The sequence below is a fragment of the Oreochromis aureus genome, linkage group 18 (assembly GCF_013358895.1).
Source record: "Oreochromis aureus strain Israel breed Guangdong linkage group 18, ZZ_aureus, whole genome shotgun sequence".
NCBI lineage: Eukaryota > Metazoa > Chordata > Actinopteri > Cichliformes > Cichlidae > Oreochromis > Oreochromis aureus.
The window spans coordinates 35,037,687-35,054,669 of NC_052959.1; the positions used below are offsets into that span (position 1 = coordinate 35,037,687).

The 16,983-nt window shown below is 41.6% G+C and overlaps 1 protein-coding gene across 1 annotated transcript in view; it reads right to left on the reverse strand.

The window, feature by feature from the left end:
• The window catches only part of LOC120434305 (zinc finger protein 570-like), a 488,395-nt gene that overhangs the window by 233,431 nt on the left and 237,981 nt on the right, over positions 1-16,983 (reverse strand). The window lies entirely within an intron of this gene.

A 16,983-nucleotide genomic window follows, 5' to 3' on the forward strand; every position in this document is an offset into this window, starting at 1 on the left:
TGTTAAACCTCTGATTCTTGTGTCATTGGACTGATGACAAAGACAACAGAGAAATGAAGCAGTAAAGATCAGAGACAGAGACAGAGCTGCTGTGGAAGCACAAAACTATTTGATTGGCTCAGCTATTAAACTGGCCCCGCCCACTGAAGTTGAGCTCATCCAATGACATTATTTGTTGGTCATTGTGCTGCAGTGGAAGAACATTGTTCATGTGCTGTCTGTCTGGCTTTAATAACTCCAAAGACATGTTGCTGCACCTCTTTTTGCTTCTATCTCACATTATAGGTGAGTTTAAGAACAGGGATTAAAGTTTAGTTGAAGCTGCTGCATTAAGCAGATATACAGACTGCATTTCACTACTTTTCTTCTTTCTTTTTCCAGGACTAACAGCTGGAGACTCAATCACTCCTCAACAAACTGAAGTCACTGAAACAGAAGGAAAATCTGTCAAACTCACATGTAGCTATGAGACAGATGCAGGTGGTGTTTATCTTCACTGGTACAAACATCATTCTGACCTTCAGGCTCCTCAGTTTATACTCTACAAAGGAGCAAGATCATGGAGTGGTATTGATTATATTCCCAATAATCGATATAAATCAGAAACATCTTCTACAACAACTGATCTGACCATAACAGCCCTAACCCTGGCAGACACAGCTCTCTACTACTGTGCTCTAGAAACACAGTGATACAAAGTGTAGAAGAGGCTGTACAAAAACCTGAACACAGATATCTGACTACTCTTCAAAGAGGAGGGAAGTGGTATTCAAAGCACAGCTTCATATCAGATGGATTCTGCTAATTCCTGTTTTATCAGAGTCACTGTGGTTACAGCTGCTAATGAAACACTGTGGGAGGATTCACATGAGCAGCAAATCCACATCAACCACAAACCAACTGTAGGAACATTCAGACACAATAAAAACTGTCAAACATCCAAAGCTGCTCATTTACACTATTTTATATTTAGTGGATGAGGACATGAAAAAATGCAGCAGAAGCAAAATAAACAGAGTAACAGAGGTTTATCTCTTTAAGGTAAAATCTCTCACATGAAGCTAAAAGTCTTCAGCTTAGTTTTTAGTGATATGGAGAATTTATGTTGTATAAAATAAAAACAGTAGCAACTCTTTGTTCTCATATTTAAATAAAATTCCCATTTTTAAGCTAATATCTCTTTGAAAATCTCCTCATTGATTTTATTATGTCAATGTGTTATATTTTTGTAGCTCTCTTCACGACAACACAGACACAGGTCGGTTCTTTGAAACGGGCGTTTATTACTTGGGCTTTCTCTCCTCAGCTTCACCATCACCAGTACGCCGATACGCCAATACGCCGTGAGAACTGGTCACGAGCGAACAGTACAACCAATTAGCAACTTTACAACAGTACACATATTAAGTCAAAACACAAATAAACATTTCTCAAATGACAAATACCTCGTTGGCTGCTTGTCCTGAAAAGAGGTCCTTAAGTCTTTGTGTTGCCTTTTCTTTTAGTCAACCTTTAGCTTAAAATCGCTTCGTGAGAGACGTATGCTCCCTCGCAGTCCATGAAAAGTCTCGTGTACTCTCGTTAAGGGGTATTCTCACGAGACACTAGCTTTTACACTTTACACATGTACATTTCAAATAAAGACATTTTAACACAAACTATTTATGTATATATTCTTGAAATTATGTAACTTATTATAAATCAGTCATCTACATCATGAAATCTACACAGAACATTTTAACAGCATTTACACTCCCACCAAAATCACTCATTGACTTAAAATGAGAGATTTTCCTCAATGAAAATTATAAGGAAGTGATGTGTGAGTGTACATTTAAGTGTAGGTCATTTAGCTTTACGTGTGTTTTAGGTGGCCTCAAGTAATGTAACTACTTTGTGAACAGGCCTCTCAAGGTAAACTGATTTAGTGATTGGTTTTCCCTTATCAAAGGTAGTGTCACTGAGCAGAAGCTTTAGCTTTCGCACCTTGCCATCTGTGCTGGGCAGGGCTTCCACAACCCTTGCAAGCTTCCACCGGTTTCTTGGTGCACTGTCATCCTTTAATATTACAATGTCATCTGCTTGCAAGTTTCGTGACGTCTTCTGCCATTTCTGCCGTTGTTGGAGGTTTAGCAGGTATTCTCGTTTCCATCGTTGCCAAAATTCATTGGCCAAAAACTGCACTCTTCTCCACCTTTTGTGCAGATAGAGGTCTTCTTTGCAGAATTGTCCAGGAGGTGGCAGAATTACAGATGACTTCATGGTTAGAATGTGGTTGGGAGTGAGGGGTTCCGGACCAGTAGGATCGTGAAGATGCTCGACACTTAGTGGCCTGCTGTTGATTATGGCCATTGTTTCATACAGAAACGTTCTTAGAGTTGTGGTGTCAAGTCTGCTGGCGGACTTGTCGAGCATAGCTATCAGGATGCTTCGGATTGTTCGAATCTGGCGCTCCCAAACTCCTCCCATATGACTGGCTGATGGGACATTCAGCACAAATTCACAACCAAGCGCCTTGTACGGTCTTGATCCATTCCTTCAAGCAACTCAGAAAGCTCCTTTCTAGCACCAACAAAGTTTGTCCTCTATCACATCTTAGCTGGCGACGGGTCCTCGAATAGCTATGAATGATCGAAGTGCATTCATGAATGCGTCTGTTGTCAAATCGTCAAGGGTTTCTATGTGAACTGCTCTAGAACATAGGCAGGTGAATAACAATCCGTATCGTTTCAACTCTCTCCTTCCTTCCTTCACAATAAAGGGGCCAAAACAATCAAGCCCACAATAGGTAAAGGGGGATGTCTCACTCTCTCTCCTGGTAGATTTGCCATTTGTTGAACCTCAGTTGTTCTTCTGTATCGCTCTACATTTTACACACTTGTAAATGTGTGAGGAGACCACACTTCCACATCCTAGGACCCATATTCCATTTTGCGCGCAAGTCATTCATGGTCATGCCCTTCCTTGATGGTGTATGCGCTCATGATGATATTTGACCAGCAGAGCTGACACATGAGATTTTTTCGAAGTATCGCAGGATGCTTTACATCATGGTGTAAGGCTGACTGAGACAGCCGTCCTCCCACCCTGAGAACATTGGTTTCGTCCAGGAAAGCATTCAGCTGGTGTAGCCTGTTGTGCCTACTCAAAGTGTGTTCCTTCTTGCCTCTTATTTTCTTTTTATGTCTTCAGCAAGCGCGTCTTCTTGTAATGAGTTTGATGATGAAGATCTCTGCTTCTCTTCGTTCTTCAAGATTAGTCGACTCGTTAGTTCTCGACTGAAATCCCTTAAACTCTCTGACAAATCTCTTGAGCCTGGCAATTGCTCTCACCACTCTGGACCAGTCAGAAAATTTAGATAAACGGTTAACCATTGGATTCTGTTCTCTTGCTTTAACTGCATGAACATGTGCTCTCCAAGTTCAGGATCAGTAGCCTCAACTTCTCCCACCATTCCCACTTCATGTGGGAGATTTTGCTGCCAAAGGAAGTTGGGTCCTTTCAGCCAGTTAGATTCTTTAATTTGAACTGCAGTCAATCCTCTTGAGGCTCCATCAGCTGGGTTGTCCTCAGAGTTGACATATCGCCATTGTTCAGGTTTTGTGCTAGATCTTATTCGCTGGATGCGGTTGGCCACGAATGTTTGGAACCTTTTAGCATCATTGTTCACATAGCCAAGGACCACCTTTGAGTCAGTCCAGTAATACTCTGGCACATTTTCAATCTCCAGCTCGCCTCTGATGATATCACCAATGCGGACTGAGGTCACAGCTGAAGATAACTCAAGCCTTGGGATGGTTGTTAGTTTGGTAGGGGCTACTCTTGCTTTCCCCAAGACAAGTGAACAACTTATTTGTCCTGTTTCACTCACCGCTCTAAGGTATGAGCATGCACCATACCCTTTGAAGCTTGCATCGCAAAAGTTGTGAAGCTCATATAGTGAGACTTCACCAAAGTTTGATGGAAGGTAGCTTCTTGGAATCCTTAGAGCTGCCAAATGAGGCAGATCTTTGAGCCATGACTCCCATTGTGGCTGGATGTGCTCGGGGAGAGGTTCGTCCCATCTTACCTTGTCTCTACACAGTGTTTGAAGAATCTGTTTGCCGACAAGTAGGAATGGAGCCACAAAACCTAGTGGATCATAGACTGAGGCAACAGTTGAGAGAACCCTCTCCTTGTCAGTGGGTTTTCTTTTACCACCACCCTGAACTGAAATTCATCCGCCTCAACACACCACTGAACTCCAAGTGCTCGCTCGATATGAAGTTCTCCTAGAGCCATGTTTAGATCTTTGGTCTGAGCACATTCTTGTGGTGGAATTGTTGCAATCACACCCTCATCGTTGGATACAAACTTATGTAGTCAGTAGATTTCCTGTTTTGCACAGAGCTCTTGATTCCTTCACCAGGCGTATGGCTTCAGCAGTCGACCTTACACTTGTCAGGCCATCATCCACATAGAAGCTTCTTTGGATGAACTTGATGGCTTCTTTGCTGAACTTGCCTTGGCCTTGTGAAGCTAGGTACTTCAGTCCAAAGTTGGAGCAACCGGGGGATGAAGCTGCCCCAAAGAGGTGTACCTTCATCCTGTACACCGAGGGTTCAGAATCCAAATCACCTCCATCCCACCAGAGGAACCTGAGATAATCTTGATGTTCCCTTGCAACGTGGAACTGGTGAAACATTTTTTCGATGTCACACATTATGGCTATAGGACCCTTTCTAAATCGACACAACACACCAACTAATGTGTTAGTCAGGTCTGGACCTGTCAAGAGATGGTCATTTAGAGAGGTTTCTTGGTAGCGTGTCGAACAATCGAAAACCACACGGATCTTCCCGGCTTGTGGGGATGGTAGACACCGTGGTGTGGTATGTACCATGCTGGCTGGTTGTCTAATTCAGACTGTGGCACCTTCTCAGCATCTCCTCTACTTATGATTTCATTCATGAAGTTGACATAGTCCATGTAATATTGCCCATTTCTCCTCAGTCGACGCTCTAATGAGCTGAGCCTGTGAACTGCACACTGTTTATTGTCTGGAAGATTAGGTTTGTCTGTCTTGAAAGGAAGCGGAAGTTCATAGTGGTCATCTTCCTTCTGTCTTATTCCAGCCTTCACTTTAGACAGAAAGAGGAGGTCCTCCTGAGAAACTGGATTATCATCTGCTGAGTGATCTGTGAAATCTGATTCAAGAGTCTTAATTATGTCAAGTGGGTTGATCTCTTTGACTTGAGTCCTGCACGCAAAGTGCACTTCCTTCTTTAGCTGAACTGATGGATGCACAGTCGGTGTCACTTGTCGTACTATGATTCTATGACTGAATCCTATTGGATCGCTTTCATCGCTTGTTGAATGTGAGCAACCAACAATGCTCCAGCCCAGATCAGTCCGCTGCGCATATGGATGACTTTCGTCACCAGACAGGATCTCTCTTGGGAGGAGGGCCCGTTGACAGTTGTAGCCTATAAGAAGGCCTACTGCAATCCAACTGTGGTGGAATCGTTTCTGACAGTTGCTCTAGATGTGGCCATTTTAGAGCTGTTTCAGAGGTTGGAATGTGCAGCCTGTTTACTGGGATAAACTCTCTTGTGAAAACAGGTGGTAGTGGGATCCTTTTCTCTGAGTTGTATCCTCTCACTTGTAGACCTGTCAGTTTCTGACATGGAATAACTGTCGACTTGGCAGACATTGTGGACAGTCGCAGACTGACATTCTCTTTGTTTGTGTTCAGGCCTTGAGCTACTTCATCTAGTATGAAGGTGGTATCGCTCTGTGTGTCTAAGAGTGCATAAACTAGCAGTTCTTGATCTGGCTGCTTAATAGATGACACCCAGACTGGCAAGATAGAAGATGTTTGTGTGCTTAGACCCTCTTGGATAACTCTGTTGGAAGTGGCTGTTGCAGTCCTTTCTGTGGTGTCTGCCTTGTCCTTTGAAATTTCACCTCCATTTAGGTGGACTGGCCTTTGACGTTCCTTGAACTTATCGTCATGCAAACATGTCGGGTGTCTCTTTTGGCATTTCTCACACGTGCTTTTGTTATCACATTTTCTTGAGTGATGACCAGTCTTCAAACATCCAAAGCAAAGCTTCTCTGTGTGTACAAACTTAACACGATCCTGAACTGTCTTTTCTGTGAAACTTCGGCATTTGTCTAGGATGTGTCCTGTCCTTTTGCAGAAAACACATGATGTAATACTGCTCTGTGTTGTACTTGTGGTCAGAGTCTTTGCTTGAAGTATTTGGCTTCGTGGATGCCTTGGTTTCTCACTTTCAACACTCTTAAGTGCTTGTATTGAAGAAATTGGATCGCATAAGCAAGATCTGCTTCCTTTGATAGGAAGTCAACAAACACCTTGAATGGTGGGTACTCAGCTTTCACTTGTCTGACTTCCATCACTTTGCGATTCCAGCTGAAACCAACCAATCTGGCAATTTCAGCAGAATCCTCTGACTCTCAACGCAGTCATTCAAGACCTCCAGCATCTTGACATGAGACATGGCAGCCTCGCAGCTCTTGAGAAAGTCTGCAAATTCTCTTAGCTCGCAAGCATCCTTAGAACCTATCTTTGGCCATGCATGCAGCTTGTCTCTGAGTGACTTCCCAATTAGGAATGGGTCTCCAAAACGTTTCTCTAAAAGCTTCCAGGCTGACTCATATGCTGCTTCTGTGCCCAGTAGAAGAAATCCTTCCACGGCCTTCTTTGCTGTGCCACCTAAGTACTTTCTTAGGTAATACAGTTTTTCATTCTTTGGGATGTTCTTCCTTTCTATTAATGTTTCAAAGGACAGTTGCCAGTCTTTGAACTTCAAGGGATCTCCTGTAAACACCGCAGGCTCTGGTGTTGGGAGCCGATTTGCACTCATAGCTTCTACTAGCACATTGACCAGATCTAAGCTATTCTGTTCTTGAGGCCTCAACACTGAGGCTGGAGGAGACTGAGGTAGCTGTTGTGGACAAGGAGCTTGACTTGTGACTGCTAGGGATTGAGGAATGAATGGGGGCTTGATGCATTGAGAGAATGGGTTGTGACTGGAAGTGCTGTGGAGTCAGTGACTCTAAGCTCTGGCAGTACTTCACTACCATACAACAAATCAGTTGCTTCTATGTTTTCTTCAGCTTCATCATAGACCCTCACTCGAGCTCTAGCAGCATTCAGCTTCTTTACTTCTTCTAGGCGTGCAAGTTTTCACGTTTATCTTGGATTGCTTGCTGTCTGGCTAAGTTCTCAGCCTCTAACATTTGAAGTTCTGTTTCTTCCCTTTCTTGCTCCTCCAACACTGCCAAGACTTCCTGAGTTGCAGCAGCTTCAGCTACAGCCTCTATTCTTTTGACAGAGTGGCTGCTAGAGTGGGTAGAACTACATCCTGATTGACGAGACAGTGGTCTAGAAACAGAACCTGTTGAGCCTAGAACAGATCCAACATCAGGCCAAGACTCTTCATCTTTATCTGCTTCATGGCCTTTAAGCTGTCTCTGTGCTCTTTGAATAATAAATTCTGAGAATGACATGCATGTATCAACCCTGCGCCGCAGGTCTGGTTCAGGGGTTTGCACTTGACGCAGCTCCTCATAAACTACCTTTACATCAGAACAGGTGCCTTTGATGTTCTCAATAAGATCAGTTAACTCATCCTTAGAAGAATCACCACTTAATAACTCTTTGCCTATTCGTGCATGACACCTCCACTTCTCATAGATGATTTTGTATTTGCGTTGAATTTGCTTCAGTCTCTCATCTTGGTATGCTCTCCCCCTTTCTGTTAGGGTACGCGCCCTCTCACTTCTTCGAAGCCCCTCTAGTTCTGCTGCAGATTCAGTGCCAGTAGCTTCAGCTTGAGCGGATTGTTCAGCATCCTTATGGCAGGTCTCTCTGCTTATGTCAGACATGTTGAGATTATAGCAGTGTGATTGTGCAGCTATTAAACTTCAACTAGATTTCTTCTGGACTATGTGTAAGTGAAAGTTGCAATAGACTTAATTTGAATAGCCAGTAAGGTTCATAAATGTATGTATGAGTCTTCCAACACACTGTTGACTTCAGTACTGAACTTAAGTTTCAAACAGATAAGAACAACAAAAATTACCTTATCACAAATATACGAGTAAACCCTCAGTAACAGTGTAAATATACTTAGAAATACCTTAAATCCTTATTTACATTAAAGGTTTTCAATTTTTCACATTAGTATAGTACCCTTTAAAATTCACAGAAAGTGCCCTTTAAACTCAGCAAATTTTGTAAAACTCAAAATTACTCGTAACCTGTGAGCTTGTTAAATATTTACTTGTTTGTTCTATAAACCTTGTGATGTACAACAACTATAAATGCAAACACATTGGATTAATCTCTACATTAAGCAAGCAAGATTAACAGATGAGTCTCTTGGTTGCAATTTCCACATTTAACCATTTCTCACACCACCTTAACTTCACTTTTGTGGTAGAGCTTCTTCTGATTTTAGACGTGAAAATTTAGTGCTTTAACTCAGTCTAACCACCGTTGCTTGTTAACGCTGTGCCGAGAATGCGTTATGGACTCTGCTTATCTGATGTGATGCACGGATCCGCGTCGTTTTCGTCATCCGCGGCGATCCTGTCCTCTCCTACCCGTGTTGAGCAGGCGAGTTCTCACTGTAGCTCTCTTCACGACAACACAGACACAGGTCGGTTCTTTGAAACGGGCGTTTATTACTTGGGCTTTTCTCCTCAGCTTCACCATCACCAGTGCGCCCGACACGCCAATACGCCGTGAGAACTGGTCACGAGCGAACAGTACAACCAATTAGCAACTTTACAACAGTACACATATTAAGTCAAAACACAAATAAACATTTCTCAAATGACAAATACCTCGTTGGCTGCTTGTCCTGAAAAGAGGTCCTTAAGTCTTTGTGTTGCCTTTTCTTTTAGTCAACCTTTAGCTTAAAATCGCTTCGTGAGAGACGTATGCTCCCTCGCAGTCCATGAAAAGTCTCGTGTACTCTCGTTAAGGGGTATTCTCACGAGACACTAGCTTTTACACTTTACACATGTACATTTCAAATAAAGACATTTTAACACAAACTATTTATGTATATATTCTTGAAATTATGTAACTTATTATAAATCAGTCATCTACATCATGAAATCTACACAGAACATTTTAACAGCATTTACAATTTTCATTTTTCACAGATTCAACCAACAAAATGTGAATATTTGTCTGTGCTTTGACAGAATCGAGTAAATGAGAAAATAACTCACGAGACAGTCATGAATAAGAAGTTAATCACACCCCGGGCGTGATTAAGGATGCCGCCTCCCTGCACGGCACCAGAGACCACGCCCCACCACACATTGTAACCTATTTCTCCAGTAAATACAAGAAACATTTTACTCACAGTTAACTCATAAAAAGTGCAAATAAACAATGAACAATTAAAATAATTTGCTCACCGATCTCACAAGAGGACAGCGCAGGAGCATGAAATGGCACCATCTCTAAGCCCTGACTTTCTACGACCGAACAATGCAGAGAAAAGTAGAACTAGTTAATTGTTTTGAACTTAATGTATTGTTTTAGCATTTTTAGCATAAGCAGCGACTGCTAACTCGTCATTCTATATCATTTTTGTACCTTTGTTCGGTGATTCTTCTTCTCTTTTTTTCCTGCTAGGGTGTTCAGAACTCATGGGACATCATGAGAGAAGAGGAAAGCCTGTCCTCTCTCAGACGGAGATGGCAGGCGGGACAATGCACCATTTTGGCTGTGTCCAAATTCAGGGGTAGCATGCTTCAATGGCCGCATTTTAGGGATTTATGTCACAGCAATACGATGAAGGCTGTCCAAATTCGAAGAGTCCTCCAAATGTGGCAGCAAATTCATCTTAATCTTTCCCAGATTTGAAGGATGGGTCCGGTTTTTCCTTCGTGGCCCAACATATCCCAGGATTCATTGCAGGTCATGCAGGAGAATTTTTCTCATAACAATCTCGGACAAAGCGGGAGTTAATGTGGGAGACAAGGGCGTAGATTTGGCATGGACGAAAGGGACATGTCCCCACCAATATCCAACGATTATTGAATTGTCCCCACCAATAATTTGATCTCTTCGAGTAAAGAAAAACAAAACGATAGAAAGAGGGGCAGGGATAGCTTAATAGGTAGAGTAGCTGCCCCATGATTGGAAGATCGTGGGTTCGACTCTATGAACGGCTACCCTGAGGTACCCTTGAGCAAGGTACTGTCCCTACACACTGCTCCCCGGGCGCTGCATCGGTGGCTGCCCACCTCTTCACTAGGTGAATGGGTTAAATGCAGAGGAGTAATTTCCCTATGGGGACTAACACATACACATTATTATTAGAAAAAAATGATCTGTCAACGTCTCATTCACCCAGCGGTGCAGAAAGAGTTAAATTACGTTCCCTACTGGAGTCCTACCTCATTTGACAAATATGGCCAATGTGATTGGCTGTGCCTTTCAGGGAGCTCTGTTTAGTTTTAGCAGCAGCAAGCCTGCGCTGCGAGGACCTGCAAGGAGGAGAGGAGGACGGCAGCAACAAGGAAGAACCTGGATATAAGAAAGTATTTATCAAAGAAACCTGTAAGTCACTTAAAGTTAAGATCACTCATAAAATGTGTCCGTCATTATAACGTTACAGGCTATGTTCCCTCTAATTTTTCATGTGTCTGAGCGAACACACAAACTCCCTGAGCGTCCCTTGGACCACTGTGAGCAACATCAGACGTGTGCACTGTGGTCACGCCAGCATCTAATCCATCCAAGTTACATGGTTCATTAAAATAATCAAATTACAGCATTTACATTTATGTTAGACTACTTTTAATTAACTGCTTTAGCCCACTTACAATGAAAATTTAAGGAAATATTGTTCATGACCTGTGTAGTATATTAACACTATTGGAAGTAAAAATAACTTGAACTCCAATTTTGAAAACACAACTTTCTTTAAAAAAAAAAATAAAGCTCTGACTTGTATTATGAGTCTGTGGTCTGGGAGAGAGTCTGTAACTCTCTGTCTGCAAAATATAGTAAATAATGACCAATGTTGGGCAATTAATTATATAGTTACTTCTTCAAAAAAGTAACTGTGTTATGCAAAAAAAGTTTTTTGCAGCTGTTTACCTAAAAATGCAGCCAAGGCATTTTTTTAAATAAACATTTCAAACTATTTACAGAACAATCAGCTGTTCTGCATCAAATCTGATGCCACACAAATTATTTGTGTCACTCCAAAAATAATTTCTGTCCACTATGAGATAAAGGAGAACAACAGCCTGATACCTGCAGGCCTGACAACAGCAGATGTATCACTGCTGTAACACCTAACACTCAGCAGCCGCCTCATTGTTCTGACACACACAACAAAACTATTGACTACACTACACACTAACTACACACTAACTACACAAGATTTGTGCTAAACGTTTCAAATTTCTCACATCTCAAAACACAGCCGTCACTCCTAAAACTTCCCCCCTCCCTAAACAACTAAATGCCATGTTGCCATTTAATTTCTTGATTGGACCAATAGGAAAGGGTGGGGGGGGGGTTGGTTTTGTCTTTGCTCACAGGCGGAGAGTGCTTTAGGCTACGTTCACACTGCAGGCGAAAGCGCATCAAATCCGATTTTTTTGACCCTATGCGACCCATATCCGATCACGGTATGACAGTGTGAACGGCACAAATCCGATATTTTCAAATCCGATCTGGGTCACTTTCGTATGTGGTACTGAATCCGATACATATCTGATGTTTTAGAAAGCGACTGCTGTGTGAACGGTCAAGTCGCATTAAATCCGTCTTTTACGTCACTGACACAAGACAGACGCCAATTATCAGCGCCCGATAGGACATCGCGAACGATTTCTTGCCATCCGGTGAAACTGTTGGGAAGACAACGTTGGAGAAATGTGAACATTTTATTTTTACTGTATTTTCTGCAGATTCTGACAGAAATCTGCAACTATCCTTTGAAGCACCGCTCCTCTAAAACAGCAAAAAGGATCATTATTAGGTTATTTGCATTATTATGTAAATAACAAAATAACTTAAAGCAAAAATTTGGAAACATAAAGTCCGAAGTCTTTATATTAAGGGCCATCAGTCAAACAATATTGTTTGCTCTGGGTCTAAACAGAGCGAGTTGTGTGTGACATCTTCTTTTGCGGATGTGGGCCGCTTTGAGCGTTCACACTAGAGCGCGTTTGATGTCACATTTTATGTGTAGTGTGAACAAGCAGACAAAAAAATCGGATTTGATCAAAAAATCGGAATTGAGCATTAAGACCTGCAGTGTGAACGTAGCCTTAGAGCGTTTTCCTTATAAAACGCCGTTTTTACCGTTTCTTCCCGCAGTAAATATAAACAACGATAGTATTCAGGAAGAAAACCAAACATTGCAGATATTTTTATCATAACTCTGGTTTTACGTGGCCGATCAACACAATTTAAAAACTGGTATAAAGTCCACACTTTTTCCGTCAGTTGTTCCGTCTGTCCTGCTCACATCTCCAATGGTTGTACACGTTGTTATTAACGTGGCTTCACTCCACATCAGCCACGCCGCTTTGCTAGCTAAAACACTGGTGTCGGCACATAAGGACGCTGTCATAGCCTGTCAGCGACGTTGATTGGCTGCGTATATACAATTGTGAATCGCATTATTGGCTGGATTATAGGATAAGGTGGCATCGTTCTGATCCCATACGGGAGCAGCCAGTCACTCACTGACTAACACTGCAAAACAGAATTGTTAACATATTTATTTTAATTTCAATTCAGGTCAGATTGTTTTTTTTCTGTGCGCAACTCAGATTTTCTGTGCGCAGAGACGGTGCCAGCAATGCGCAATTGCGCACGTGCGCAGCTTAGAGGGAACACTGGTTACAGGCTATGCTAGACTTTGGCCCACATCAGTCTAAAATTATACGTAACCATGAATAACATGTTTTGGAAACTAACTGCACAACAGGCAGCACTATTAATTCTCTCAGTCTCAGAGTAGCATTTCTAATTTTGATTGATATACAATAATTTCAATAATAATTTCATCCTAATGGTACTGACATATTCATAGGGTTAATTTTTGAGACAAAATATCACGAGGTGATTTTGCAAATATTCCACCTTGTAGTGCAGTTTGCACAAATTGTTTTAAAAATGCACTCACACTACAAACATTACTGATGAGTCAAGATCTGCTCAAATTGACAGAAACACTGAAGCAGCTACACATTTTATTCTTATTGTCATGTATGTCCTATTTGTCAGGTGACAGAAGAACCAACACAAAGCTCAGAGAGTAATGGTGACACAAGATCACAGGTGAAATTGGATGATGACTTGATGGTTCATTACTGTATCTGAAACTATTTTTATTTTTGTATGATACCTGATTTATATGGAATATTGCTGAAGTAAACTAAAGTCTAAAATACTCAGTCATTTATTTAATAGTAATTTTACATTATATAATTCACATATAAAACTATGAATTGTAATTTTAAATGGTTTAAAAACATGTATAATAGCATATGTAGGCAAGTGTATTTCTCCTTTTTTTTTAAAGCAAAAAGCAAAAACAAAAAGGAAAAAAAAAAGAAACGGGTCAGGGTTCGGTGGTTGAATCATCCATCCCCACCAACGCCAAAACCAAATCTACGCCGTTGCCGGGAGAGGAATACACTTTTAAATGTAAGTATATGAAAATCTGGTGGTACAAAAGTTACAACCAGTAAAATAATCTTCATCAAAAGTACCCATAAACTATGGTGGGTCCCTCGGTTTTTCATGTATTGCCACTTGCATACAGCTAATTTAGATTTTTTTTGAATGAACCTTTTGGTGATATGTTTTAGGGGACAAAGACCAAATGGCTCAATTTATTAAAATGAAAGGAGAAAATGATCACCTCTTACTCTGGTGAAGAATTTGGCCACTGTGGCATGGCGGTACAAGAATAAAGCAGGGAGAGGATGGACAGACTGTTTTCACTTCTTGAAAGATTGGTTTAAAAATTAAAAAAAGTATTTATTTGAATATATTTGTTACATTGTTATATGTATTGTTTTAGTGTAAAAGTTTTATGTTATTAATAAATTGATTACAACAAACTAACTGTCAATGAACTCATTTAATTTACAGGTATTTGTAACATGTATGAACATAACGCTAACTTTGAACAATTTTACATGGATATTTATTTACAATAAAGCAAATAACAATAATAATTAAACAAGAATATTTCTAATACACCACCAATATTTAAAGAAGGAAAAACAATATTTAGTTGTTCACACAGGATTAACCTGAGTGACCTGTTCCTGGACTGTTTCTTGAACAACTGTAATAGATTACAGGAAGTCTCTGGCAGTGTTGCTGAATCTGCCCCAGTAAGATCAGACGTGGATGGGCTGCTGCAACTGAGACCTGCGGTTTGTCTTTTCTGGTGGGCGAGTGGAGAATCACACAGGGTGGTCTGCAAAGAGCTTTAGGATGCTTCCTCCCACTGTCCACTGCATCCTCCATCCACAGGGTTTGCAGTGCTGGCTCACTCGACGGCTGCCACACCACCAATATGTTTCCATGGTGGATGCTACATTGATACTAGTATAATATTTGTAACTCTGTAGCAGACAACAGTTTGAGAAAGTGCTCTGTAACAAAAGAAATCAAAAGATTAGATTCTATAAGTTTCAAAAAGATTTAGTGTATCTATTTTATACAATACAGTAAATATGTACGAATGACCGGCAATAATTCTGTTACTGAAATTATCCATGAAACTAGCTAAGTAATTCCTAAATGCGTGTAGATTAAAGAAAATTATTTTACCTGGATATGATTGTCTCTGATGAGCCTAATGCTGGGCTTACACTGTGCGAATTTTGGCCCATTTTGAGCCGATTTTTCAGTCGTGCGACCGTTTTGTTGATCGGCCCGAGTGTGGCCTTCATCGTGCGTCGTGCATCGTGTAGTGTACGTGGGGTAACGAGAAGCGATTAACACCTCACGACCAGCTCGCGATCATTAATCGCTTGGTCGGGAGGATTTCAAACCTGTTTGAAATCCTCCCGACCGTCGTGAGGGTGTCACCGCAGCCGCTCACACTGCGCACGCACAAACACATAAATGTCGGTGAAAAAGATGGAGTAGCACAGCAGTGCAGCGTGTGATCTGGACACAAGCGATGGAGGCACTTGTAGAACTTTGGAAAGCTCATCTGAGTCTTTTCGATGTGGCATCACAAAATTATCACGACCACAACAACCGTGAAAATAGATGGATCTACACCACTGCTCAATCACAGCTGCCTGATCAATGTTTTTCATTAGCAATTTAGCAAAGGTGATGGTGGTGGTGTGTGTCTGTGAGAGTCTGTGTGAGTGAAAGACAGAGAGGGAGAGCGAGCGACAGATTTTCTGTTATAACCTTCATTTTATGAACGCACAGTGTGAGCACTCAGGTCGCATCAGAGCATCGGGCCGTATAGTGTGAGACCCTGCATCATGACCTATGAACTTCTAACCCCTGCAAGTCAATCGTGCAGTTTGAGCTGAAGCTGAATAATGCGACTGGAAAAATCGCACAGTGTATGCCCAGCTTAAGGTACAAAACATGCCGGCGACAATGATAAAGTTTTTCTAGCTCCTCGAGAATTGAAAATATGCAAATAGATGGAGCAACACTTCTGGGTCCATCTTAAAGTTTTCGCGCTGTGGCGCTAGCGACCGGAAAAGCGTGGAAGTAAGGGCGGGCTTGAACGAAGGCTGGAAGGCTGCCCAATTTCACAGCCGCTCACTTCCATTCTTCACGGCCATCCAAGGATCCTACAGAGTGTAGGTAGGATCCTTCGGAGCATCCTTCCCCTGAATTTGGACACAGCAACCCTTCTGGGGTGGCTGTAGCTCAGGTGGCAAAGCAGGTCAGCCGCTAACCAGAAGGTCGGTGGTTTGATCCCAGGCTGCTCCAGTCTGCATGCCAAATATCCTTGGGCAAGATACTAACCCCATGTTGCTCTCCGATGCATCCATCGGAGTGTGAATGTGTATGAATGTTAGATAATTAGCGCTAAGCTTAGAAGAAGTGATTGGGTGAATTAATTAGTTGTATGAGTGCTCAGAGTAGAGTAGAAAAGCGCTACATAAAAACCAGTCCATTTACCATTCTTCTTCTTCTTCTTCTTCTTCTTTTAAATTTTATTGGCAGTTGGCAAACAACTGAATGGTGCATTACTGCCACCAACTGGTCTGGAGTGTGACTGGAACGTTGTTCAAAAAAACAAAACAAAAAAAGAAAACAACTCAAATCCTCCCAAGCAATTTACACTCTGTTAAAAAAAGGAATAAGGCCTGATGACTTTTACTTCTAGATTCCTTTTGCAGTAAATCAATAAGATCTAGTTTCATTTTCATATTCCTGAGGTTTTCAGTCAGTCTTCTCTCCACCTGATACTTCTGACTGTGTAATATAACATGTCCTTTCATTTTCTCTTCTCCACAGTAGTCACATTTTCCTGTATTATGTATCCCTATCATGAATAGTGTAGTGTTCAAACCAGTGTGTCCAAATCTTATTCTCGATATGACGACGTCCTCTCTCCTACTCTTTCTTGTGGAATGCACCATTTTGCAGCAGCTCATTGGCTGAGAGCAGTGTATGCGTGCTTCAGAGAAGTTAACCCTTTAACTGCTGAATATATGGTTTATTCAACCAAGTATAACTGTTAAAACTAACAATTCTTAGGTTTTGTTTCTATCAGGGCACATTTTACCAAAACCACGTTTAAATTTGAGTTACATTTAGGTATGAACACAAAGCACAAAGCAAAGATGAAAACCAACACAAAGAGACTTCAAAGTGATCACCACAGTGATTCTACTGTAGAAAACAGAGGCTGCAGCCTGACTGCTCATCAGTTCACCTGTTAAAGTTCAGGGTCTGGCTGCTGGGCTGGGGTCAGCATTCACTTA